General features: G+C 41.2%; 1 long non-coding RNA gene across 1 annotated transcript in view; it reads right to left on the bottom strand.

Moving 5' to 3' along the window:
- Nucleotides 1–233: 233 nt before the first annotated feature.
- The window catches only part of LOC132404535 (uncharacterized), a 79,172-nt gene continuing 53,352 nt past the window's right edge, over nt 234–26,053 (bottom strand). The window contains exon 4 of the long non-coding RNA XR_009515559.1: nt 234–1,193. This is a non-coding gene — a long non-coding RNA (uncharacterized LOC132404535). The remainder of the gene's footprint in view (nt 1,194–26,053) is intronic.

Below are 26,053 nucleotides of genomic sequence, written 5' to 3'. Positions count from 1 at the left end.
AACCTGCACAGCAGCTTTGAGCGTCCTACGGACTCGGACCCCAAGATCCCTCTGATCCTCCACACTGTCAAGGGTCTTACAAATTAATACTATATTCGACTATCATGTTCTCAGTATTTTAAAATATATTTATACAATGTCTGCTTTTGTGCATTGATCCTTTTGTCAGTCTTTGTTTATATATAGCTTTTCATAAATTCTAGTGTATTCCATTATTTTCCTCTAAATGCCTGCAAGGAAATTGATCTCAAGGTTGAATATAGTAACGTACTGTATCTGAACTATGAATATGTCTTATTTTGACTTTGACTTAAGTTACTAATCAACGTGTTAATCAAGCATCCTAGGACTGACAGCATCCGAATCAAGTCATTAAATATAAAAATTTCCTGAACTCTCACTGAATTGTCATAAGGGCATGAATATGACAGGTGAGGAAGGCATGCCATCAACTTCATGCAGATTTTCAGCAAGTTGTGAAGGTCAACCCCAATTTCTGGAAAAGACAACTTTCATTCTATGTCAGAAAAGCACAATCAAGTACTTGTCCAAATAATTCAAAATTCTATTGAAACATTAACCTATTACATTCAATGACTAATCATTCCATCAAAAGAGTTAGCAAAGGGACACTGTGTTAAAAAAAACACATAAGGAGTTCATCCACTAACACTATGGGATTTATTTCCAAGCTTTAGTCTTTGAAATCACATACGATGCATCTACTGCAATTAGGAATATCCGTCCGAAAAGCCTCTACAATATGAAATGTATCTACAATTCAATAGATGGTATTTCATTTTCAAGGTCTTATTTTCATTTGCAAATAAAACTACTATCTCTAAGAGCATTTGTGGTCAGTTAAATATCTTCACAGAATCTTATCGCCCATGGTGGCAATATTTTTCTCCACTTATCCATTCAGATAAAATGCTTCTGGCAGCCAGTTCTGGAGAACAGTCAATGCAATTACATGCACAGCAGCTTCTGTAAATGTCCATTCATTTGCCAATTATAATAGCAGCAGTGTTTCATGATTGATTAATGCATCAGAATCATTATTCTTTTATTGTCCTCTCTGAGTCTCTGCCATTGCTTATTCCACAGTTGTCTTTCGACTCCCTAAAAGCAGGCATAACAATTAAGTGTGTATGCTTCCTCTTCCAAAAATGCAATCGAAGTTGACTCTTTTCCTGCATAATAACAAAACATATATTTGGCTAAAGATCAAGTTAGCAAGATAGAAACATAGAAAACCTACGGCACAATACAGGCCCTTCAGCCTACAAAGCTGTGCCGAACATGTCCTTACCTTAGAAATTACCAAGGTTACCCATAGCCCTCTATTTTTCTAAGCTCCACGTACCTATCCAGGAGTCTCTTAAAAGACCCTATTGTTTCCACCTCCACCACCGCTGCCACTGGCAGCCCATTCCATGCACTCACCACTCTCTACATAAAAAAACTTACTCCTGACATCTCCTCTGTACCTACTTCCAAGCACCTTAAAACTGTGCCCTCTCATGCCAGCCATTTCAGCCCTGAGAAAAAGCCTGTGACTACCCACACGATCAATGCCTCTCACCTGCTGGAGCTGTTCAGCAATGATGAAAAGTACATCTTTCTCCTTTCTATACAATTGCTCTGTGAATGGCAACAATGGTTTGTAGACTAACTTCATGGTTTCTGGCTAAAGCCAGAGAATAATTTGAAATAGATGTGCGTATTGATTTTTCATAACATGCAGTAATTACCTTATTCCCTATTATCTCTAATCTTTTCTGAATTTAGGCCGAATTTTCCATTGAAATGTCAACATTCACTCTTAATGAAGCAGAAGTCTGTGGTAACACTGGATGGCTACACATGCGCAACTAAGTGCTGAAATTTAGTACATTGATTTGCATTTCTCCTTGTGCTCCGAAGCCACCCTATGCATGTATCTTGTCAGCATTGAAACACATAAAGTTGATGTGTAGCTGTTGGACTTACATTAGAAATAAATACCTACAAGCTCCTCAGAGCGAATTAATTCTTATCAACCCATTAAAAAAATCATAGAATGGACCAATCCTAACACACCAGTGTTGAAAAATACGGTGTGACATCTTGGTCTTTAGATTTTAATTATTATAAATTTTGAAATGGCAGAAAAACATAATTTTTTGTTTATATTCTATCATCTAATATGTTTTTCTTTCCCTTGTTATTTTGCTTTCTAAACTTATTTTGACATTAAATTCATTATTCCAGATGGCACCTCCAGATTCTAACCCTGGACCTCTCAATGATAATTATTAACATTAAGAATAAAAAAATAGAAATAGGAAGAAGAAATATTAAGAAATAACAATACTAAGAAATCTGCAGAGGTCCGACCCTCTTCTGGTGTTTCATGGTGGAGATGAGTGACACCTAGACTTCCTATTCATGGTTGGAGCTGATGTAAAATCCCACCATGGGCAAATACAAATGCAATAACACAATGAAACATGCTGCTGGCTTTTGAAAAATCATTGAAACATCTTACAAACAAAAATACCAACAGCTGAGGTACCCACTCAGTACATTCCCCTAGAGAGGACCCTATAACTTCTTGTTATAAATACTTTAGCTAATATTGCATCCAGTCCAGGTTTTCATTTGAATTTGCAGTACTTTAACTTTCTGAAAATCAAGTTTGCTTACCAGCAGATCATATTTGGTCAAAACTCTTGTTAAGCAGCTGAGAAACACTCATTTTAGGGCATATATGTTGTGCTTTACATTTGATTGTCCTTGGAATTTTCTGTTGGCAACAATGAATAGGCACCAAAAAGACAGAAAATATTATTTTTTGAAACACCTCTATTTATATGACTGCAAGGCTGTTCACCATTTGCAGTAAAGAAGCAGCCTTCCTCACAGGAGTTTCAGTGCTGTATCTCAAAGGCATATTTGTTTCTCTTACTTTGACCCTCTTTTAGAGCATAAACTGCCTTAAGAATAAGTACAGCTACAGGCACTCTTAGCCGCACAGCCGCGTAGTAACTGAAATGCTCCTGCACACATGGCCTTCGTTGCCACACTAATGTTACTTTTAATCCCTTCATCTAAATCATTAATGTCTATTGTAAATAGCTGTGGTCCCAGCACCGAGCCTTGCGGTACCCCACTAGTCACTGCCTGCCATTCTGAAAGGGACCCATTAATCCCTACTCTTTGTCTCCTGTCTGCCAACCAATTTTCTATCCATGTCTGTTGTTTTCTAGAAGATACTTTTTTGCTATGGAGGAGTTGGAGTGTTGAGACCCATGGTCAGATGTTAACTACATCCCCTACATTGCACCCTATCTTCTCCAGTTGCTTACAGGATCTCTGTAAAAGCTGCTTAGACTGCACCCCAAGCCTGCCATTAACCCTAACGCTTAGGTCCAGCTGTTCCCTCCCCTTGACATACAGATACTGCAGATTCTTAACCGGTTCTTGTAACTTCTCTATTTCCCAGGTATATACCTATTGTGTTGAACAGTGCACCTGTCTGCATCCTCTCCCCATATGCTGCTGTTCATGTGGGGCTCGCCATGCCTGTGTGTCATCTGCCTTCTGGATTACTCCTGGAGCATTCTGCAGCATTTAACATCTGAGCAGTTTCTGTAATAATATATGAGGCTGATGAAATTCTATTCTCAAAGGGTAATCCGAATCTGAGGTATGCCCAATTCATCCTAAAGGCTCGACAAGTTAATTCTCACAGATTTATACCTTCTCAAGCTGCTGCCACCTGTTGTCGGCTCTTTAATAAACTGACACTGTACAGTCCCGAGCCATTGTCTGAAAATGCATTCCTCCTCAGTCCGCTCCTATCCGTGCAGGAATGTGAAAGCACTTACACAAACTTGTGGGCTCCGCACTTTAAAACAAAATGGGTGAGATATTTCTGCAGTCTCCGAAACTGTACTTTTTTTTAAAACAAAAGATCCATTTGCTGACCAACTCCTCCTTAATCGAAAAGCCCGAAATGAGAATGGAGAGAGAATGGTTATCTGAGCAGGGCCCCAGTGGTTGGAAAACCCCGGGACTTGCAGAAAAAGCAAATCCACCCTGCTCTGGCCCTGAATCTGACCCGCTTGTTGACTGAAGCGATTAACACTTGCAAACCCACAACCCCACCAAATGAAACCCCTTAGCTTTTTTTTTATCCTTTGCTTCAGAGGAAAATCACGGGGGTGTTGCCTGGATTTGGAGGACTTTCATTTTGAGGAGAGGTTAGATAGATGGGGCTTGTTTTCCCGAGAGTGAAGACGACTAGAGGTGACTTAAATCGAGTTCATGTAAGACATATATAGGATATGAAATCCAAATATATGTTTCCCATGGAAGGGGCATCAAAACCAAGAAGGTGTAGGTTTAAATGAACAAGGATATTTAGAGAGGATCTTAGTGTTGTGTTCTTCATACAGAGGCTGGTTGATATCTGGAACCTGCTGGAGATGGTAGAAATCAGAAGTAATAACACTATTTAAGTTAAGAAGCATTATCCAAAAACTTAAGTAGGCTAGGCACCAGAATAAGAGAAGAATTAAATAGGAAATAGACACTTAAAGGAAAGGATAACCTTACTGTGGATAAATAGGATTAGTATAGAAGGGCAAATGGGTTGACATGGTAGTGGTAGGCTGAAGGATGTTTCTGTACTTTATAACTGACCCTATTCCTCTATGACAATGGATTGTAACCAGTTATAAAGTGAAGCAAATGGAAATCGTTAAAAACTGCTGATGCTGGAAACTTGAAATAAAAACAGAAATTGCTGGCTGGAAATACTGTGCTTGTCAGGCAGAAATGTAGAAAGAGAAACAATGTCAATGAGTCCTATTTTGATAAAATTAGAACTGCTTGGGAGCATGATTTAAATATTTCTTTATCTGATGTGGTTTGTGATTCAATTCTTTAAATCAGTTAACTCAACCTTTTTAAGTGCTCTAAACTGCCTTTTGCAGTTTAAGGTTGTACCTAGGGTGCATATATTTAAAACTAAATTATCATGGCTTTATCCTGACATTAGTCCTGTTTGTGACAAGTGTAAAGGGGGCAAGGCTTCTCTTATTCATATGTACAGGGTTTGGCCTAGTCTAGAGAAATTTTGGAGAGAAGTTTTTTTTTAATCTTTATCCCATATTCGTAATTGCCACTTAGAACCTAACCCTCTGATTGCCCTTGTTGGTACCTTAGGTGAAGCAGACATGCATTTGAGTCTGACAAAATGTCGAACACTATCTTTTGCCTCTCTTTTGGCTAGACACTTAGTTCTTCTCAGGTGGAGAGACGTTGCCCCACCCACTCATGCTCAATGGCTTAGTGATATTATCTCCTGTTTAGACCTTGAAAAGATTCACTATTCACTTCTCAATTCAGATATAAAGTTTCATAAGTTGTGGGGACCTTTTCTTGAATATTTTCATAACTCCTCTTTAGATTAAGTTTATTCCTTTATTCTATACCATAATCCCTTAACTTTCAGCATTTTTTCCCTGTAAGTTTTGCATTTTTTTATGGGAATTACATTATAGTTTTGGTAGTAGGTATTATATTTTTAAAATATATTTACAGCTCTGTGCGGTTGTATGCTCTGATTTACTTTCCTTTTACATATTGTAATGGTTGGCCTGGAGTTTTGCAGTGGGAGGGCGGCGAAGATACTAACTTTATATGATTTTATTTTGGGTGATTTTTCCCTGTTGTTATGAATTAGATATTAGACACTTTTGTTTTGCACTGTATTAATCATTTTGTTGATGTTTTTTATAGTTGTATTGTAGAAACTCATAAAAAAATTTTTTAAAATGAGTCCCATTAATAACCCTTGGGCAGATGCGTCTAACACTTCTCAAACTACAGCCCTATGTCCCCATCATGGGAGGTGGAAATGGGTAAAGCTGGTCAACAGGGCTCTGATGAAGCTTTAAATGTGAAATCTGTTTTTTCTTTCATAGATCTGAGGATATCCTGCATTTTCTGGTTTTGTAATTTTCAACACTTCAAACTGCACAGCTAGGAAATGAAATGGGTTCCATTAACCTACCATCTCAGCATGCTTTACCACTCTGTGGTCTGAAACCAAGATGATCCTTAATGTCCAAGTGCTTTCATCTGCCTAGGGTTGTTTTCCTTCCTTTGCCTTTGGAGTCTGCTCTCAAGGTGTGCACTGGACTTTGTTGTTCCATATCTGAACATTACATTGCACAAGATGTATAGGAGTGGGATGAAGGGTCCCCGGTGCACTTGAACACTAAGTAACCTGTCCATACACTCATGACTCATACTCAGATGTTGTCAGGATCATATGATCAGCAGCCATTATTTGGAGAAGACTTTTGTCTCTAGTGCTCAAAATGAGGTTAGGAACCCAAGGGAAAATCGTCAACATGAAACAAATAGTGAGAAAATAACACTTCTTTTCTTTCTGCAGATTTTGTTTAACCTACCAAGACAATATGGTCACTTTTGCACTGATGTGTGTATGAAACTCTTATGCAAGCAGCCAACAAAAATAAAGGCTAGTTAACATTTCTAAAGCCAGAGGGTTACTGCAGAATTCTCCAGGGGTCTCACCTTATCAAGTTTTCTGTCTTGGCTTGGCAATATGGTACATGTTTTTAAAATATAAATTTATCATGCTAATTAGTTTTACTCATGAATCCTATCAGAAAACCTGGTCATACAATAACCATATTTTATCCATTTCAAGAAGTAATTTTAAGAAAAACCATAGAACCATAGAACACTACAGCACAGTACAGGCCCTTCAGCCCTCCATGTTGTGCCGACCCATATAATCTTTAAAAAAAAGTACTAAACCAACACTATCCCATAACCCTCTATTTTTCTTTCATCCATGTGCCTGTCCAAGAGGCTCTTAAATACCCCTAATGTTTTAGCCTCCACCACCATCCCTGGCAAGTCATTCCAGGCACTCACAACCCTCTGTGTAAAAAACTTACCCCTGATATCTCCCCTAAACTTCCCTCCCTTAATTTTGTACATATGCCCTCTGGTGTTTGCTATTGGTGCCCTGGGAAACAGGTACTGACTATTCACCCTATCTATGCCTCTCATAATCTTGTAGACCTCTATCAAGTCCCCTCTCATTCTTCTACGTTCCAAATAGAAAAGTCCCAGCTCTCTAACCTTGCTTCATATGACTTGTTCTCCAAACCAGGCAACATCCTGATAAATTTCCTCTTCACCCTCTCCATATCTCCCACATCCTTCCTATAATGAGGTGACCAGAATTGAACACAAAAAGCTGATTCTTATGAGCAAGTCATTGTGTCTGAATGATGCATGTAATTATTAATGCACAAATCTGTCAGTTGTTTTTGACAGAGGAGATTATTTAAGAACTACCAATTGCTGCAGATTTGTACAGTAATGCTATTAGCTTCTTTTTGCAGAGTATTTTGGCATTAACTTTCCTGTGCCCTTGTCTGTGCTGGTGGTATAGTGGCATCACACTTGGACTTCAGAGCAACAGTGGGAGGTCCCAGGTTTGAATGCAGCCAGCTCATTGCTTGAGTTCCATCCGTGTTGGGTTGAGCATTGAGCTAGCAACCTGGCCTCATAAACAAACAAATGCTAAAGAAATAGTAAGGTTAATGACCGATGTGCAAATGAGGCATGAAGAGGAATTTTTTCTGTGTGCTTGCTGCGACATTGCTGATTTTTCATGTTAAACATCACAAAACTTTATGTTTAGTACTGAAGACATAGTTAGTAATGTGATATAACCACATAAAATGCTGGGAGTGCTTGATGAGTCAAGCAGCATCTGTAAAAAGGGAAGCACATAATGTTTCAATTTGATATCCTTCTCTCAGAAGCTTGATAAATCTGTTAAGTGTAATTAACCTGAAACATTAATCATGTTACTCTCTCCTCAGGTGCTGCCTAACCTACAGGGTATTTTTTTTTGTTTGTTTTAAGAGTGTTTTCTGTCCAGACTCTGTTGACTTTTTCCTTTTTGAAATTGTGAAAAATATTAGTAAGTGCCATCATCTTACCATCAAGAAAAGATTTGCTTACTATATGGAATCTCATTTATCGTGTGTGTGATTGCTTTAGAAAATCCTGGGAAGTTTATATTGACGTTTCTTAATTGCTTACTTACAGTGACTATAGAAAGTATTCACCCCTCCCCAGAAGTTTTCATGTTTTACTGTTTTACAACATCGCATCACAGTGGATTTAATTTTGCTTTTTTTATGCTGATCACAGAAAAAGACTCTTTTGTATCAAAGTGGAAACAGATCTCTACAAAGTGATCTAAATTAATGACAGATATAAAACACAAAATAATTGACTGCATAATTATTCACCGCTTCCAGTCAGTATTTAGTAGATGCACCTATGGCAGCATTTATAGACTTGAGTCTGTGTAGATAGGCCTCTATCCTACAAAAGTTATTGGATTTGGCCCAATACATCATGGGTAAAGCCCTCCCAACTACTGAGCACATCTACAGTGCCTATAAGAAGTATTCAGCATCCTTGGAAGTTTTCATGTTTTATTGTTTTACAACATTGAATCACAATGGATTTAATTTGGCTTTTTTGACAGTAATCATCAGAAAAAGACTCTTTTGTGTTAAAGTGGAAACAGATCTCTACAAAGTGATCTAAATTAATGACAAATATAAAACACAAAATAATTGATGCATAATTATTCACCTCCTTTAATATGGCACACCAAATCATCACTGGGATGCAGCCAGTTGGTTTTAGAAGTCACATAATTAGATAAATTAGATCACATGCATGTAGTCAAGGCATTTCAATTGATTGTATTCAAATTACAGCTGCATCTGGAAGAACCAACTGCTGGTGAGTCAGAATCCTGGCAAAAACTACATCATGAAGTTAGAAGAACACTCCAAGCAACTCTGTCAAAAGGCTATTGAGAAAAAGTCAGGAGATGGAATACAATGAAATTTCCAGGTCAGTGAATATCCCTTGGATTACAGTTAAGTCAATCATCAAGAAATTAACAGAATATGGCACAGTGAAAATCTGCCTAGAGCAGGCCATTCTCAAAAACTGAGTGAATGTTCAAAAAGGGGATTAGTGACGGAGGCCACCAAGAGACTCATGACAACGCTGGAGGAGTAACAAACTTCTGTGGCTGAGTTGGGAGAGACTACGCATATAATTTTTGGAAGAGAAAGCCACTGTTGATAAAACTCACATGAAATCTCAGCTAGAATTTGCCAGAAAGCATGTCGGAGACTCTGAAGTCAACTGGAAGAAGGTTCTGTCTGATGAAACCAAAATTGAGGTTTTTGGCCATCAGACTAAATGCTATGTTTGGTGTAAGCCCAACACCACACATCAGCAAAAACACACCATCCTGACCATGAAGCATGGTGGTGGCTGCATCATGATGTGGGGATGCTTCACTGCAGCAGGCCCTGGAAGCCTTATGAAGGTAGAGAGTAAAATGAATGCAGCAGAATATAGGGAATTCCTGGAGGAAAATGTGATACAGTCTGCAAGAGAATTGTGATGTGGGAGAAGATTTGTTTTCCAGCAGGACAATGACTACAACCATAAAGCCAAATCTGCACAGGAATGGCTCAGGGTCCTGGAGATTTCAAGTCAGAGTTCAGACGTCAATCCAGTTGAGAATTTGATGCTAGACTTGAAAAGGGATGTTCACTCTCAAACATGCAATCTTACAGAGCTTGAGCAGTTTTGTAAAGAAGAATGGGGGAAAAATTGCAGTGTCCAGATGTGCAAAGCTGATAGAGACCTATCCACACAGACTTGAGGCTGTAATTGTTGCCAAAGGTGAAGCTACTAAATACTGATTTGAAGGGGGTGAATAATTATGCAATCAGTTACTTTGTGTTTTATATTTATCATTAATTTAGATCATTTTGTAACGATCTGTTTTCACTTTGATATGAACAGTCTTTTTCTGTTGCTCAGCGTCAAAAAGCCAGATTAAATCCACTGTGATTCAATGTTATAAAACATGAAAACTTCAGGGCGGGAGGTGAACACTTTTTGTAGGCACTGTGTTTCCCCCGATCATGTGAATTCCTCTTCCTTCACTACTTTTCCACAGGTGAAATCTCTCTGTTGTGTATATGTAACGTGGACCAACTGTCAAACAAATTTTCCAGACCAACATGCAATCACTGCTGGCAAATTGTATTCCCAAACCAATCTGCTGTAATCTCTGGCAGACTGTGTTCAAAATGATCCATTGTCACTGGCAACAGAGTGTGCTCCATGGCTTTGCTTTCAGAGCTGGCAGCCCCATCACTTGGCCATCAAAGAAAAACTAATTAAATGTGCATGACGAAAGTGTGGTTTGATTCAAATGAGGGTTTGATGCCAATCAGTATTCAGGCTAACATTGCTCTCATATAGACTGAGAAGAATAACACTGGTGAGGGGAATGGGGCAATGGGTGATCCCCTAAGTATTGCACCGAATTTGGAAACTTTAGCATAACCTGGAAAAGTGCTTTTGAATAAATGTCAGTGAATTGAAGATCCCTGACACTGTTGAGCAGTGAATCTCAGTCAACAAGATCAGAGACAATTGCAATGGGCACCCGCTAATATTCACCAGAATGTCAATACCTCAGAGATCCTGAAAGCTCAGGACAGAGGGAATACAGGAAGACAGAATTCAAAACGGTAGGAAGCTTCTACTTATTGGAACAATCATTGTTCAGCACTGGCAGTCAAAAAGGGAACCAACAGATACTTTAATATTTACAGGGAGACAGAAAAAGAGAAAAGCCTGTTTGCAGATGAATGTGCAAAAATCTCATAAATGTAGAAGTCCTGCCAAGTATCACACTCTAATTTTGCTGCTGCTTTTCTCAGGGGGGCAGGAGGCCAGATTGACAAGCTGGAATGGAAAGCAAGCAGCAGATGGACACAGCCAGGGCCCATTGTAGTCAATCCCACAGTGAAGGGATGGAGGCTTTGTCGAGGTGGGAGGTGGGTGGGGGGTGCAGTAGACATTCTGGGAGTCATGGAATCAGGAACAAGTTTATCAGCCAAAAGTGAGGGAAAGGAAAGCTGTAAAAGGTCAACAATTAGGTGCTGGTGAGCCAGGAGAAAGGTTACGTTTGGATAGAAGCATTTAGCCAACTGCAGTTTGTTCGAGGTACCAGGATAACAGACCAGCTCCTTCTGATCTTTGGGGACTTAACAGGAAAGAGATACTCAAAGACTCTAGCCAAACTTCTATTTTTATAAAATATCCAAAGAAAATATTTGTACAGAACAGCACTATAAGAGACATGAGCAGTATTCTACAACCAAAACAAAATTAAATGAAGGAAATGATTTATAAAGATCTTGGTGTCCAGGAAAGATATAAGACGGAGCAAGAAGATGTTAAGAAAGGGAAAAAAAGGAAAACATACAAAGGATTTCATGTGCATCAGCAAAACAAAAATGTTTTTTATTAATATATTAAACGGAGGGTACCTCAGTGCTAAGAGTTCTTGTTAATGACAGATGATGCAGAAAGATTTGGGTGTCTTATTACTTGATTCTCAAAAGACTAGTATCTAGTTTCTGCAAATAATGAGGAATGTTCATGTTTATTGCTAGACAATTTGATTACAATATTAGGGAGGTTATGTTTCACTATATGGAGCATTGGTAAGACCACATCTGGAACACTGTGTACAGAACTTGTCCTTTGATTCAGTGAAGGCTGTTAATGGCTTGGAAGTGGTTCAGAGAAGGTTTATTAAATTAACACCTGGGGTGGCTGGCTTGTCTTACAAGGAAGGGTTGGACAGGCTAGGCTTATATCTGCTGGAGTTTAGAGAAGAAACAATCTTATATGATTGAGACATATAAGATAATGAGGGATCTTCAGTAAGCACATATGGACAGAATATTTCCACTTTTGGGAGAATTTAAAACTGGGGAACATTTAATAAAAATAAGGTATCATCCACTGAACAGAGGATGACTTCTTTTCTCATAAGAAAATTGAAAATACTTTGTACCCTCTTTTTCCAAAGAAATAGAAACATAAAGTTTGAAATTCTTTTAAAGCAGATTTAATAGATATTCAGCTGCCCTGTGGGGCAGGGGGGGGGGGGGTGCCTTATTTAGATTATAAAAATCGCTTTGTCATGATTAGTTAGCTTAGAAAGTGCAGTTGATTTTCCCATTGGTTAACTGCCTGTTGTCCAGTTACAAATATCCAGGATATATAGGGAGCATATATGAGAAGTTGGGTCTCTCTCCCTTTGTTTAAGGCAAGTGGTGCCCATGACCATTGGGAAGGTCTGCTGAGTGCGTGCTTTTAAATACATATGCTTGTTTTACGTACATGTTTGCTGAATATTCATCTTTGTAGCATCTGTAACTTGAGGAACATAAATGTTCGGTCAAATTTTTACTGCTTGTAAATAAATGATTAATATACTTATTTGAAGTGACTGCTTTCTGTCTCACTTGCTAGACCCACAAGCCTGATTCAACATTACATTTTGGTGCTACGAGAGGGGTATGGCCGTATGAGCAGAAATCCATTTCCCTAAAAGGTGATGTAAAAGGGCAGACCCTCCATATGAGATGTGCAGGTCATCAACCTCTTTGACATCAGGAGGCTCCATGTAACCACCAAACTCCATAGAGAGCGGATCCTGGAGCTGCAGTATGCAGACGACTGTGCTGTTGTGGCCCATTCTCCGGAGGATCTTCAGACTGTCCTTGCTGTGGTGGTGAGAGTGTGCAGCAGGATGGGGCTGACTGTCAATACCACCAAGACGGAAGTGGTTTGCCAATGGAGTACCAGTGTCCCACCCACCCTACCTGCCTTCACTGTTGGTGATGAAAAGCTGTCAATAGTGCCATCTTTCAAATATCTGGGGAGCATTCTCTCTGAGGATAGCAGCATTGACAATGACATCCAGAGCCATAGTAAACAGGCATCAGCTGTCTTTGGGAGACTTTGGTGTAGAGTCTTTCAGACCAGGAGCCTTCGTCCCTCCACAAAGGTCGTTGTATACCAAGCGGTCTGTGTCACCACCCTCTTTTATGGCTGTGAAGCTTGGGTAACTTACAGCTATCACATCAAGTCCTTGGAGTGCTTCCACATAAGCTACCTCCAGCGCATCCTGGGAATTACCTGGTGTGAGCGGGTGCCTCACACTGAAATACTTGTAAAGACCAACTGCAGTAGTATTGAGGCCATGATCACCCAACATCAGTTGCTGTGGCTGGGGCACGTGATAAGGATCCCCCCATGTTGGCTACCCCGCAGAGTGTTATCCGGCCAGCTACATCATGGTCGATGCTCAGCTGGAGGGAGGAAGAAGCGCTATAAGGATCAGGTGAAGAATGCTTTAAGGAAGTGAAAGATCAGACCCGAGGACCTGAAGGATGTTGCTGCTGACCGTATCACGTAGCAACAACTATGTAGGGACGGGGTTCATATTCTGGAGATGGAAAGAACAACCAGAGGACAGCAGAAGAGAGCCATGAGAAATGCAGCCACGGTTGCCATAACTACTACCACTACCACATATACATGTCCCACCTGCAATAGAGCTTGTGGGTCCAGGATAGGACTGTATAGACATCAAAGATCTCACCGTTAAAGGAGTGGACGTCGTCATCGGATTTCGATGAACAACCAAAGAAGACAAAGGAAGGTTTTGAATGATAGCGTTTCTCAGCATGGTGCAGCCAGACTGCCCTGGGACCTGATTTTGATTACCTTAGGTCACCTGTTCACAAAGGAAGGTGGCGTTCATACTGTTATTTGTCAAGAATGCTGCACCTACATTCCAGATGGGTTAGAGAACATCAATCACCTGTTGATCATATCCCAGCGTCAGTGTTTAAGGTTAAGTGGGGGGACCAGCTCATTGGCTTTTACACTCCAGGGTGGGGCAGGTGGGAATTTGGGGCACAGGGAGGCTAGTAGACTGGTGTAGTACATAAGGAGGTGACAATTGTGTATACAGTACTGGATATTTTATTCTTGTGTTTTATATGTAACTTAGGGAGTTTTTGACAGTCATACTAGTCTGAATATTGTATCATCACATTCACAACTTTCAAGGGGTTGTGCGTCCTGTGGGGGTTGAGGCATGCATTATTCTGATTGTTGAAAGTTGCTTTGTTGTGATTGGTTGGTTTAGAAACTGCAGCTGCTTTTCCCATTGGGGTTGCTTCACTCAGCTAAAGAGAGGATGACCTTTGACAGATCATTACTAATGCCTCCACAAACTCTACACCCTTTTAGAACCCTGGGGTATAGTCCATCTGTTTCAGGTGACTTACCTACCTTCAGACTTTGCTGTTTTCTAAGCACCATCTCCCTAGTAATAGCAACTACACTTGCTTCTGTGCCGTGACACTCTTGAACTTGTGGCATATTGCTCGTATCATCCATTGTGAAGACTGATGCAAAATACTTATTCAGTTAGTTTGCTATTTCCTTGTCCTGCATTACTAACTCTGAGCATCATTTTCAAATGATCCAGTATCTATTCTCACCTCTTTTTTACTCTTTAGATTTCTGAAAAAAAATCGGTGTTATTTTTGATACTATTGGCTAGCTTACCTTCCTATTTAATCTTATGGTTTTATTAGTTGCCTTCTGTTGGTTTTCAAAGATTTCCCAGTCCTCTGACTTCGCACTAATTTTTGCTCTATTGTATGCCCTCTCCTCTGCTTTAGTGTTGGCTTTAACTTCCGTTGTCAACCATAATTGTGTCATCCTGCCTTTAGAATACTTATTCTTTGGGATGTATCAATCATGCACCTTCTGAAATGCCCCCTAAAATTCCAGCCATTGCTGCTCTCCCATCATGCCTGTTAGTGTCTCCTTCCAACTGGCTTTGGCAAGCTCCTCTCCCATAACTCTACAGTTTCCTTTAGTCCACTGTAGTACCAATACAGCTGACTTTAGCTTCTCCCTCTCATTTTAATTCTATCATATAAAGATAAGGGTCCCCTTACCTTAAGCACACTAATCATATCCGGTTTATTATACAACACACAATCCAGAATCCTTAATCCCCTGGTGGGCTCAACCACAAGCTTCTCCAAAAAGCCATCCTGTAGCCATGCGTTCCACAAATTCTCTCACTTGCAATCCAGCATCAACTTGATTTTCCCAATCTATCTGCATATTGAAATCCCCAAAACTAATGTAGCATTGCTTTTTTGACATGCATTTCTATCTCCCACTGTAATTTGTAAGACCACAACCCGGCTACAGTTTGGAGGCCTGTAAATAACTCCCATCAGGGTCTTCTTACTCCTGCTGCTTCTTAACTCCTGGTAAATCTCTTCTGTACCCTTTCCAATGCTTCCACCATCCTTCCTATAGTGAGGCGACCAGAACTGGACACAGTACTCCAAGTGTGGCCTAGCCAGAGTTTTATAGAGCTGCATCATTACCTTGCAACTCTTAAACTCTTAAACTTGACTTATGAAAGCTAACACCCCATAAGCTTTCTTAGCTACCCTATCTACCTGTGAGGCAACTTTCAGGGAACTGCTCCTCCACACTACCAAGTATCCTGCCATTTACTTTGTAATCTGCCTTAGAGTTTGTCCTTCCAAAGTGTACCACCTCACACTTCTGCCACTTCTCAGCCCACTTCTGCATCCTATCAACGTCTCTCTGCAATCTCCGACTATCCTCTACTCTATCCACAACACCACCAACCTTTGTGTTGTCTGCAAAATTGCGAACCCACCCTTCTACCCTCGCATCCAAGTTGTTAATACAAATCACGAAAAGTAGGGGTCCCAGAACAGATCCTTGAGGGACACCACTAGTCACAATCCTCCAATATGAATGTACTCTCTCCACCACAACCCTCCACTTTCTGCTGGCAAGCCAATTCTGAATCCACCTGGCTGAACTTCCCTGGATCCCATGCCTTCTGACTTTCTGAATAAGCCTACCGTGTGGAACCTTAGCAAGTACCTTACTAAAATCCATGTTAATCACATCCACTGCACTACCAGGACAAATTTATCCCTAACATCCTGCAAGATATCCCTAAATATCGACCACATGTCCATAGTACTTTTCCCTGCAAAAATATCATATGCCAATTCACACCCGCAAGTTCTAGCCTTATAGCCTCATACTTTGCCCTTCCCCATTAAAAATTTTCCTGTCCTCTCTGATTCTATCCTTTTCCATGACAATGCTAAAGGCCAGGGAGCGGTGATCACTGTCTCCCAGATGCTCACCCACTGAGAGATCTATGACCTGACCCAGTTTGTTACCTAATACTAGATCTAGTATGGCATTCCCCCTAGCCGGCCTGTTAACATACTGTGACAGGAATCCATCCTGGACATGCTTAACAAACTCTGTCCCATCTAAACCCTTGGAACTAATCAGGTGCCAATCAATATTAGGGAAGTTAAAGTCACCCATGATAACAACCCTGTTATTCTTGCACTTTTCCAAAATCTGCCACCCAATCTGCTCCTCGGTATCTCTGCTGTTACCAGGGGGCCTATAGAATACCCCCAGTAGTGTAACTGCTCCCTTCCTGTTCCTGACTTCTACCCATACTGACTCAAAAGAGGATCCTGCTCATTAACTACCCTTTCTGTAGCTTTAATAGTATCCCTGACCAGTAATACGACCCCTTCTCCCCTTCCCCCCCCCACCCCTCTATCCCCTTTAAAACACTGAAAACCAGGAATATTTAGAATCCCTTCCTGCACTGGTGCCAGCCAAGTCTCCGTAATGGCAACTACATCATAATTCCATGTATGTATCCAAGCTCTCAGTTCATCACCTTTGTTCCTGATGCTTCTTGCATTGAAGTACACATACTTTAGCCCTTCTACCTTACTACCTTTATACCCTTTATTCTGCTGCTCTTTCCTCAAAGCCTCTCTATATGTTAGATCTGGCTTTACTCCATGCACTTCTTTCAGTGCTCTATCGCTCCAGGTCCCGTCCCCCTTGCAAGTTAGTTTAAACCCTCCCGAACCATGCTAGCAAACCTACCAGCAAGGATATTGCTCCCCCTCGAGTTCAGGTGCAACCCATCCAATCTGTACAGGTCCACCTTCCCCAGAAGAGATCGCAATGATCCAAAAATCTAAAACCCTGCCCCCTGCACCAACTCCTCAGCCAGGCATTCAACTGCCATCTCCTCCAATTCTTACCATCACTATCACATAGTACTGGCAGCAATCCTGAGAACGCCACCCTTGAGGTCTTGTTCTTCAGCCTTCTGCCTAGTTCCCAAAACTCACACTTCAGGACCTCATCCCTCTTCCTGTCTATGTCGTTGGTACCAACATATATCATGACTTCAGATTGCTTTCCCTCTCGTACCAGGATGTCGTGTACCCTGTCAGAGACATAGAAATTCTAAGCTGGGGGTTTCAGAGTCATAGAGTAATACCCCACAGGTACAGGCCCTTCAGCCCAACCCGTCCTTGCCCAGCCAGCTCATCCAAATTTCCTGTGTTTGGCCACTATCCCCTTGACCCTCTTCCCTCTATGAACCTATCCAAGTGCTCCTTAGATGGTACTTTTGTATCCACTTCCACCGACAGCTCGTTATGTATACTCAGCACCCTCTACATGAAAGCATTACCCTTCACATCCATTTAAATCTTTCCTCTCTCACTCTAAGCCTACATCTCTCATTTTGGACTCTCCTGCGCTGGGGAAAAGACTGTTACAATCTATGCCCCTTATAATTTTAAACAATTCTATTCAGTTTCTCCTCATTCCCTTATGTTCTGAGGAATAAAGATTCAGCTTGGCTAGCTTCTCCCCATAACTCAAGCTTTCTAGTCCTACTAGCATCCTCATTTACCTTTTCAGGACACTTTCCAATTTAACTAGTTCTTTGTATAACAAGGTGACCAAAACTGTATTACTGTCCTCCAAGTGCAACCTCATCAATGACTGACACAACTGCAAAGTAATGACCCAACTAAATGCTCTGACTGAGGAAGGTCAGTTTGCTAAATGTCCTTTTCACCTCCTCCCTGTGACACTGCTTTCAAAGATTCAAAGTATATTTATTATCAAAGTATGTGTGCAGTATACAACCCTGAGATTCATTTTCCCACAGACAGCCACGAAACAAAGAAAACCACAGAAACTGTTCAAAGGAAAATATCAAATCCCCATACGTGCAGAAGAAAAGAACAAAATAGCAAAAAAAAAAGAGCGAGAAATGCAGAATACAAAACACAAAATCACAAAGCCATCGAAGAGTCCAGGAATATTCAGTTCAGCTCAGCTCAGTTTCAATAATCTAAGCACGTATAGATTACAAGCTCCTCTGTTTCATCACACTCCCTAGTGCTCTTTTATTGATAAATTAAGCCCTATGCTGGTTTGACTTTCACTATCAGCAAAACACTTATGCACAGTGGAATATAATTGAGTCACAACATGGATCCAATAGGTTTATAAACTAAATTACAACCTCTAAAGTGGCCTTGAAGACTTCAATTTCAGTTTACTTTACTGTATTGCCAAATTTATCTCCAAATTCCAACTGTTAGATCATAATAGCCCAAAAAGCCTGATATTTTTCACACTGGGTTTAGGAAAGATTTCAAAAGTGGTGGTGGCATCCGTCGGTCTCGAGAGACCATGGATCTGCTTCACGCTGCCTCAGCTGAGGCTCGAACCAGTGACCTTCAGGTTACTAGTCTGATGCCTTGCCCACTAGGCCACGCGCCAACACTTTCAAAAGTATACAAGCAATTTGTAAGACTTTCCTGATTTATTGTTTCAGGAAGGAAAAAAAAATTCTATTTTCTCCGTACCTCCGTTCCCTGACTCAGAACAATCAGATACCGCCTGCCTCGCCAGTGATCCCCTGAGTCAAACACTTCCACTGTGCTTGTTACAGGCTTAGGCACTGATTTCTTTTCACACACAACAACCCCCAGTGTAGAATTGCCATCCTTTGCATACACTCAGCTACTGTGTGGGAGTGTGGTGATGAGCTTATGTCAAACCTTGTTACAACCCGGGCTGCGGCTGTAAGCCAAATGGTCAAAGACTCCAGGATCCGACAATGGAAAGCCATTTTAGATGGAAAGGGTATTCAGCCTGGGCAATTGTAAAAAAAAGACATACCGAATCTTAAGGTTTATGTTCAAACAAGTAAAACTCAAAATGTATTGAGTCTCTATATAATCATTGTTTATTAGTATCAAGAGTCTCATTGAACTTAAATCATAGAAATAGCATAATGGCATTGAAAAGGATAGAGGAAAAGAAAATTCGACAGGAGCTTGAGATGAACTTCTCTAACTCTAACTCTGAAATCCAATGGAAGACAGTTAAAGTTCAGGTAACAGTTTACTCCTCTTTCAGGTGGCATTTCAGCCAGTGGTTTTCAGGAGCACTGGAAAGATCATCAGGATACTATCTTAAAGGCACGTAAGTCAAAGGTCTTGGGGACAAGTCATGCTGCAAAATAAACGTGGCATGAAGACAGTGGTAAAATCTGGGCATTGCAAAATCAGGAGTGTCACTCCAATTATCACAATATTGGCCCTGTAGCATTTGCATCACACTCCACTTCTCCAAGCCTTCATAGCAACCCAGCACACCTCTCCTACAATCAAAAGTCTAATGGAGGTGAGGGCTGGTAAATTATGATTATCATTATTTGTATCATCAGTGTTTAGTAATTATGTTGTGCATCCTGTTTCTGGTACACAATACTCATACTATTTATCGTCATAGAGCCACTGAAAGATACAACACAGAAACAAACTTCACCTCACCGAGTCCACACCAATCATCAACCATCCACTTACATCAATACTACAGTAATCCCATTTTTCATTCTTCCACATTCTTCTGAGTTTCTCCCACTCACTTACACACCAGGGGCAATGTACCATGGCTAATTCACCCAACAAACTGCATGTTTTTGGGATGTGAAGCATGCTGGAGAAACTGACACAATCATGGGGTGATAATGCAAACTCCATGTAGACAACAAGAAAGGTTAGAATTATGACTGTCATTGTTTGTTGAATATATCAGTTATTATTTATTATGTTGTGTGTCCCAGAGTTATGAAGAAGCAGATCTACTAGTGCTACTGTACCACAAACTTACATGAATCACCTAGAGATGAAAAAGAACTTTAACTGAAAAAAACACTGATAAGTTACTTTGAAGAACTAATCAGTTTACTTGCAGGAAAGAGACCAGTTTATAAGGTAAGTTGGATGGAAAATTGGCTCAGAAGTGGAAAGCAAACAATAGTTCTTAGTAATGATTTTAGTGACTGGAAAGCTGTCCAAATTTGGGGTCAACAATACTCATTTTCAAATCCCTTGGTTTTGAAATTTAGGAAGCAGAATCAAGAAATGGCAAGTGGTACAAAAATTGGCTGTACAATGGTGAGAAAAAAATATAACTTTTAAGAAGTTATCATTGACACAATCATAACCGAGGAAACTACTTTATCCATCATGCCATTGACAGGCAGAAGTAGACATAATGTCCTTGCTACTTCTCAACACTCAGTCCATAGCTTCATTCCTCAAATGCTCATCAAAACACTTTCTAAATGTCAACCTCCTCCATCCTCTCAGAGAGCAAGTTCCAATGACCTTGCAAAGACCTTATGTCTACTTCTGACCGTGGGCCACTGTACTTCACTCAAGCTGAAAAAAAAAGTGAAGGCAAGTAGAGGAAAGAATGGCTGATTGCATTGGGGTGTAGTATTTCAATAGGGCCTGAAAAAGCTGATTTTATCCAATCAGACATTTATTTGGGATTCAGGCATCACTCACAAGGTCAGCATTTATTGCCCCAACCTGACATTCTCTAAAAACTCACCAGTAAGCAATCTTCTTCACTAATTGAAGTTCTCCTCAATAATACACTCCCACAATATTGTCAGTGAGTTCTAAAGACTGGACTGAGCACAGGTAAGGATATTAATAAAGCACTGGAAGATGGGAAGAGATTCCCTTTAATCTCATTGACTACTTTTACCAGGGCTACTTGATGTGATATTCAATAAAATGGTACCAATGACATAGACAGGAAAAGGGAGGAAGTCCTGAAAACAGACTATAGGGAGTTAGGAAGGAAGTTGAGAAGCAGGACCTCAAAGGTACTAACATCGGGATTACTGCCTGTGCCACGTGACAGAGAGTATAGGAATAGAATAAGGTGGAGGATAAATGTGTGGATGAGAGATTGGAGCAGAGGGCAGGGATTCAGATTTCTGGATCATTGAGACCTCTTTTGGGGCAGGTGTGACTTATACAAAAAAGATGGGTTGCACTTGAATCCCAGGGGGACCAATATCTTGGTGGAGAGGTTTGCAAAGGCTGTTGGGGAGAGTTTAAACTAGAATTGCTGGGTGGTGGGAACCAAACCGAAGAGACAGAGGAAGAGGCAGTTGGCTCACAAATAGAGAAAGCTTGTAGACAGTGTGAGAGGGAGGATAGGCAGGTGATGGAAAAGGGATGCACTCAGACTGAAGGTTTGAGATGTGTCTATTTTAATGCGAGGCGTATTATGAACAAAGTGTATGAACTTAGAGCGTGGATTAGTACTTGGAACTATGATGTTGTGGCCATTACAAAGACTTGGATGGTGCGGGGCAGGAATGGTTACTTCGAGTGCCAGGCTTTAGATGTTTCAGGAGGGAAAAGGAGGGATAGAAAAGAGGTGGGGGTGTTGCACTGTTGATCAGAGATAGTATCACGGCTGCAGAAAAGGAGGAAGTCATGGAGGGGTTGTCTACAGTGTCTCTGTGGGTGGATGTTCGGAATAGGAAGGGGTCAATAACTCTACTGGGTGTTTTTTACAGACCATCCAATAGTAACAGGGACATTGAGGAGCAGACAGGGAGACGGATTCTGCAAAGGTGTAATAATAACAAGGTTGCTGTGGTGGGAGATTTTAATTTCCCAAATATCAATTGGCATCACCTTAGAGTAAAGGGTTTAGATGGGGTAGAGTTTGTTTGGTGTATTCAGGAAGGTTTCTTGACACAGTATGTAGATAAGCCTGCAAGAAGAGAGGCTGTACTTGATTTGCTATTGGGAAATGAACCTGGTCAGGTATCGGATCTCTCAGTGGGAGAGCATTTTGGAGATAGTGATCACAGTTCTATCTCCTTTACATTGGAGAAGGATAGGAACAGGCAAGTTAAGGAATCATTTAATTGGAGTAAGGGGAAATATAAGCCTATCAGGCAAGAACTTGGAAGCATAAATTGGAAACAGATGTTCTCAGGAAAACTTACTGAAGAAATGTGGCAAATGTTCAGGGGATATTTGCATGGAGTTCTGCATGGGAATGTTTCAATGAGACAGAGAAAGGATGGTAGGGTATAGGAACCGTGGTGTACAAAGGCTGTTGTAAATCTAGTCAAGAAGAAAAGAAGAGCTTACAAAAGGTTCAAAAAACTAGGTAATGATAGAGATCTAAAAGATTATAAGGCTAGCAGGAAGCAGTTTAAGAATGAAATTAGGAGAGCCAGAAGGGGCCATGAGAAGGCCTTGGCAGACAGGATTAAGGAAAACCCCAAGGCATTCTACAAGTATGTGAAGAGCAAGAGGATGACATGAGAGAATAGGACTAATCAAGAGTGGCAGTGGAAAAATGTGTATGGAACTGCAGGAGATAGCAGAAGTACTTAATGAGTGCTTTGCTTCAGTATTCACTATGGAAAAGGATCTTGGTGATTGTAGGGATGATTTACAGCGGACTGAAAAGCCTGAGCATGTAGATATTAAGAAAAAGGGTGTACTGGAGCTTTTGCAAAGCATCAAGTTGGATAAGTCAGTGGGACAGGATGAGATGTGCCCCAGGCTACTGTGGGAGGCGAGGGAGAAGATTGCCAAGCCTCATCAATGAGGATGGGAGAGGTTCTGGAGGATTAGAGGGTTGCAGATATTGCTCGATTATTCAAGAAAGGGAGTAGGGATAGCCCAGGAAATTATAGACCAGTGAGTCTTACTTCAGTGGTTGGCAAGTTGATAGAGAAGATCCTGAGAGGCAGGATTTGTGAACATTTGGAGAGGCATAATATGATAAGGAATAGTCAGCATGGCTTTGTCAAGGGCAGGTAGTGCCTTACGAGCCTGATTGGATTTCTTGAGGATGTGGCTAAACACGTTGATAAAGGTTGAGCAGTAGATGTAGTGTATATGGATTTCAGCAAGGCATTTGATAGGGTACCTCATGCAAGGCTTATTGAGAAAGTAAGGAGGCATGGGATCCAAGGGGACATTGCTTTGTGGATCCATAACTGGCTTGCCCATAGAAGGCAAAGTGTGGTTCTAGATGGGTCATATTCTGCATGGAGGTCGGTCACCAGTGATATGCTCAGTGATCAGTTCTGGAACCCCTACTCTTTGTAATTTTTATAAATGATCTGGATGAGGAAGTGGAGGGATAGGTTACTAAATGTGCAGATAACACCAGGATTGGAGGTGTTGTGGATAGTGTGGAGGGCTGTCAGAGGTTACAGTGGGACATTGATAGGATGAAAAACTGGGCTGAGAAGAGACAAATGGAGTTCAACCTAGATAAGTGTGAAGTGATTCATTTTGGTAGGTCAAATATGATGGCAGAATATAGTATTAATGGTAAGACTCTTGGCAGTGTGGAGGATCAGAGGGATCTTGGGGTCCGAGTCCATAGGACACTCAAAGCTGCTGCGCAGGTTGACTCTGTGGTTAAGAAGGCATACGGTGCATTGGCCTTCATCAATCGTGGAATTGAGTTTAAGAGCCAAGAGGTAATGTTGCAGTGATTTAGGACCCTGATCAGACCTCACTTGGAGTACTGTGCTCAATTCTGGTCACCTCACTACAGGAAGGATGTGGAAATCATAGAAAGGGTACAGAGGAGATTTACAAGCATGTTGCCTAGATTAGGGAGCATGCCTTATGAGAAAAGGTTGAGTGATCTCGGCCTTTTCTCCTTTGAGCAGCTGAAGATGTGGGGTGACCTGATAGAGGTGCACAAGATGATGAGAGGCATCAATCATGCAGATAGTCAGAGGCTTTTCCCCAGGGCTGAAATGGCTATCACGAGAGGGCACAGTTCTAAGGTGCTTGGAAGCAGGTACAGAGGAGATATCAAGGGTAAGTTTTTTTATACAGAGCGTGGTGAGTGCATGGAATGTGCTGCTGGCGAAGGTGGTGGAGGCAGTAGGTAAGGTAAAGACAAAGGCTAAAGTGCATGTACTTCAATGCAAGAAACGTCATGGATAGAGGTGATGAACTGAGGGCTTGGATACATACATAAAATTATGATATAGTGGCCATTACAGAGACTTGACTGGCACCAGGGCAGGAATGGATTTTCAATATTCCTGGATTTCAGTGTTTTAAAAGGGATAGAGAAGGAGGAAAAGTGGAGAAGGGATGGCATTACTGGTCAGGGTTACTATTACAGCTACAGAAAGGGTGGGTAATGTAGCAGGATCCTCTTTTGAGTCAGTATGGGTAGAAGCCAGGAACAGGAAGGGAGCAGTTACTCTACTGGGGGTATTCTATAGCCCCCCCTGGTAGCAACAGAGATACTGAGGAGCAGATTGGGAGGCAGATTTTGGAAAGGTGAAAAATAACAGGGTTGCTATCATGGGTGACCTTAACTTCCCTAATATTGATTGGCACTTGATTAGTTCCAATGGCTTAGATGGGGCAGAGTCTGTTAAGTGTGTCCAGAATGGAATCCTGTCACTGCATGTTAACAGGTAACGAACCGGGTCAGGTCACAGATCTCTCAGCAGGTGAGCATCTGGGGGACAGTGATCACCTCTCCCTGACCTTTAGCATTATCATGGAAAAGGATAGAATTAGAGAGGACAGGAAAATTTTTAATTGGGAAAGGGCAAAATATGAGGCTATAAGGCTAGAACTTGTGGGTGTGAATTGGGATTATGTTTTTGCAGGGAAATGTACTATGGACATGTGGTCGATGTTCAGGGATCTCTTGCAGGATGTTAGGGATAAATTTGTCCTGGTGAGGAAGATAAAGAATGGTAGGGTGAAGGAACCATGGGTGACAAGTGAGGTGGAAAATCTAGTCAGGTGGCAGCATACATGAGGTTTAGGAAGCAAGGATCAGATGGGTCTATTGAGGAATATAGGGTAGCAAAAAAGGAACTTAAGAAGTGGCTGAGGAGAGCAAGAAGGGGGCATGAGAAGGCTTTGGTGAGTAGGGTAAAGGAAAACCCCAAGGCATTCTTCAATTATGTGAAGAACAAAAGGATGACAGGAGTGAAGGTAGGACCAATTAGAGATAAAGGTGGGAAAACGTGCCTGGAGCTGTGGAAGTGAGCGAGGTCCTCAATGAATACTTCTCTTCGGTATTCACCACTGAGAGGGAACTTGATGACGGTGAGGACAATATGAGTGAGGTTGATGTTCTGGAGCATGTTGATAGTAAGGGAGAGGAGGTGTTGGAGTTGTTAAAATACATTAGAATGGATAAGTCCCCGGGGCCTGACGGAATATTCCCCAGGCTGCTCTACGAGGCAAGGGAAGAGATTGCTGAGCCTCTGGCTAGGATCTTTATGTCCTCGTTGTCCACGGGAATGGTATCAGAGGATTGGAGGGAGGCGAATATTGTCATCTTGTTCAAAGAAGATAGTAGGGATAGTCTGGGTAATTATAGACCAGTGAGCCTTACATCTGTGGTGGGAAAGCTGTTGGAAAAGATGGGATCTATGGGCATTTAGAAAATCATGATCTGATCAGGGACAGTCAGCATGACTTTATGAAGGGCAGATTGTATCTAACAAACCTGATAGAGTTCTTTGAGGAGGTGACCGGGCATATAGATGAGGGTAGTGCAGTGGATGTGATCTACATGGATTTTAGTAAGGCATTTGACAAGGTTTCACAAGGTAGGATTATTCAGAAAGTCAGAAGGCATGGGATCCAGGGAAGTTTGGCCAGGTGGATTCAGAATTGGCTTGCCAGCAGAAGGCAGAGGGTCATGGTGAAGGGAGTACATTTGGATTGGAGGATTGTGACTAGTGGTGTCCCACAAGGATCGGTTCTGGGAC

The sequence above is a fragment of the Hypanus sabinus genome, chromosome 14, assembly GCF_030144855.1.
Source record: "Hypanus sabinus isolate sHypSab1 chromosome 14, sHypSab1.hap1, whole genome shotgun sequence".
Classification (NCBI taxonomy): Eukaryota; Metazoa; Chordata; class Chondrichthyes; order Myliobatiformes; family Dasyatidae; genus Hypanus; species Hypanus sabinus.
This window is presented reverse-complemented; position numbering and strand designations above follow the sequence as displayed.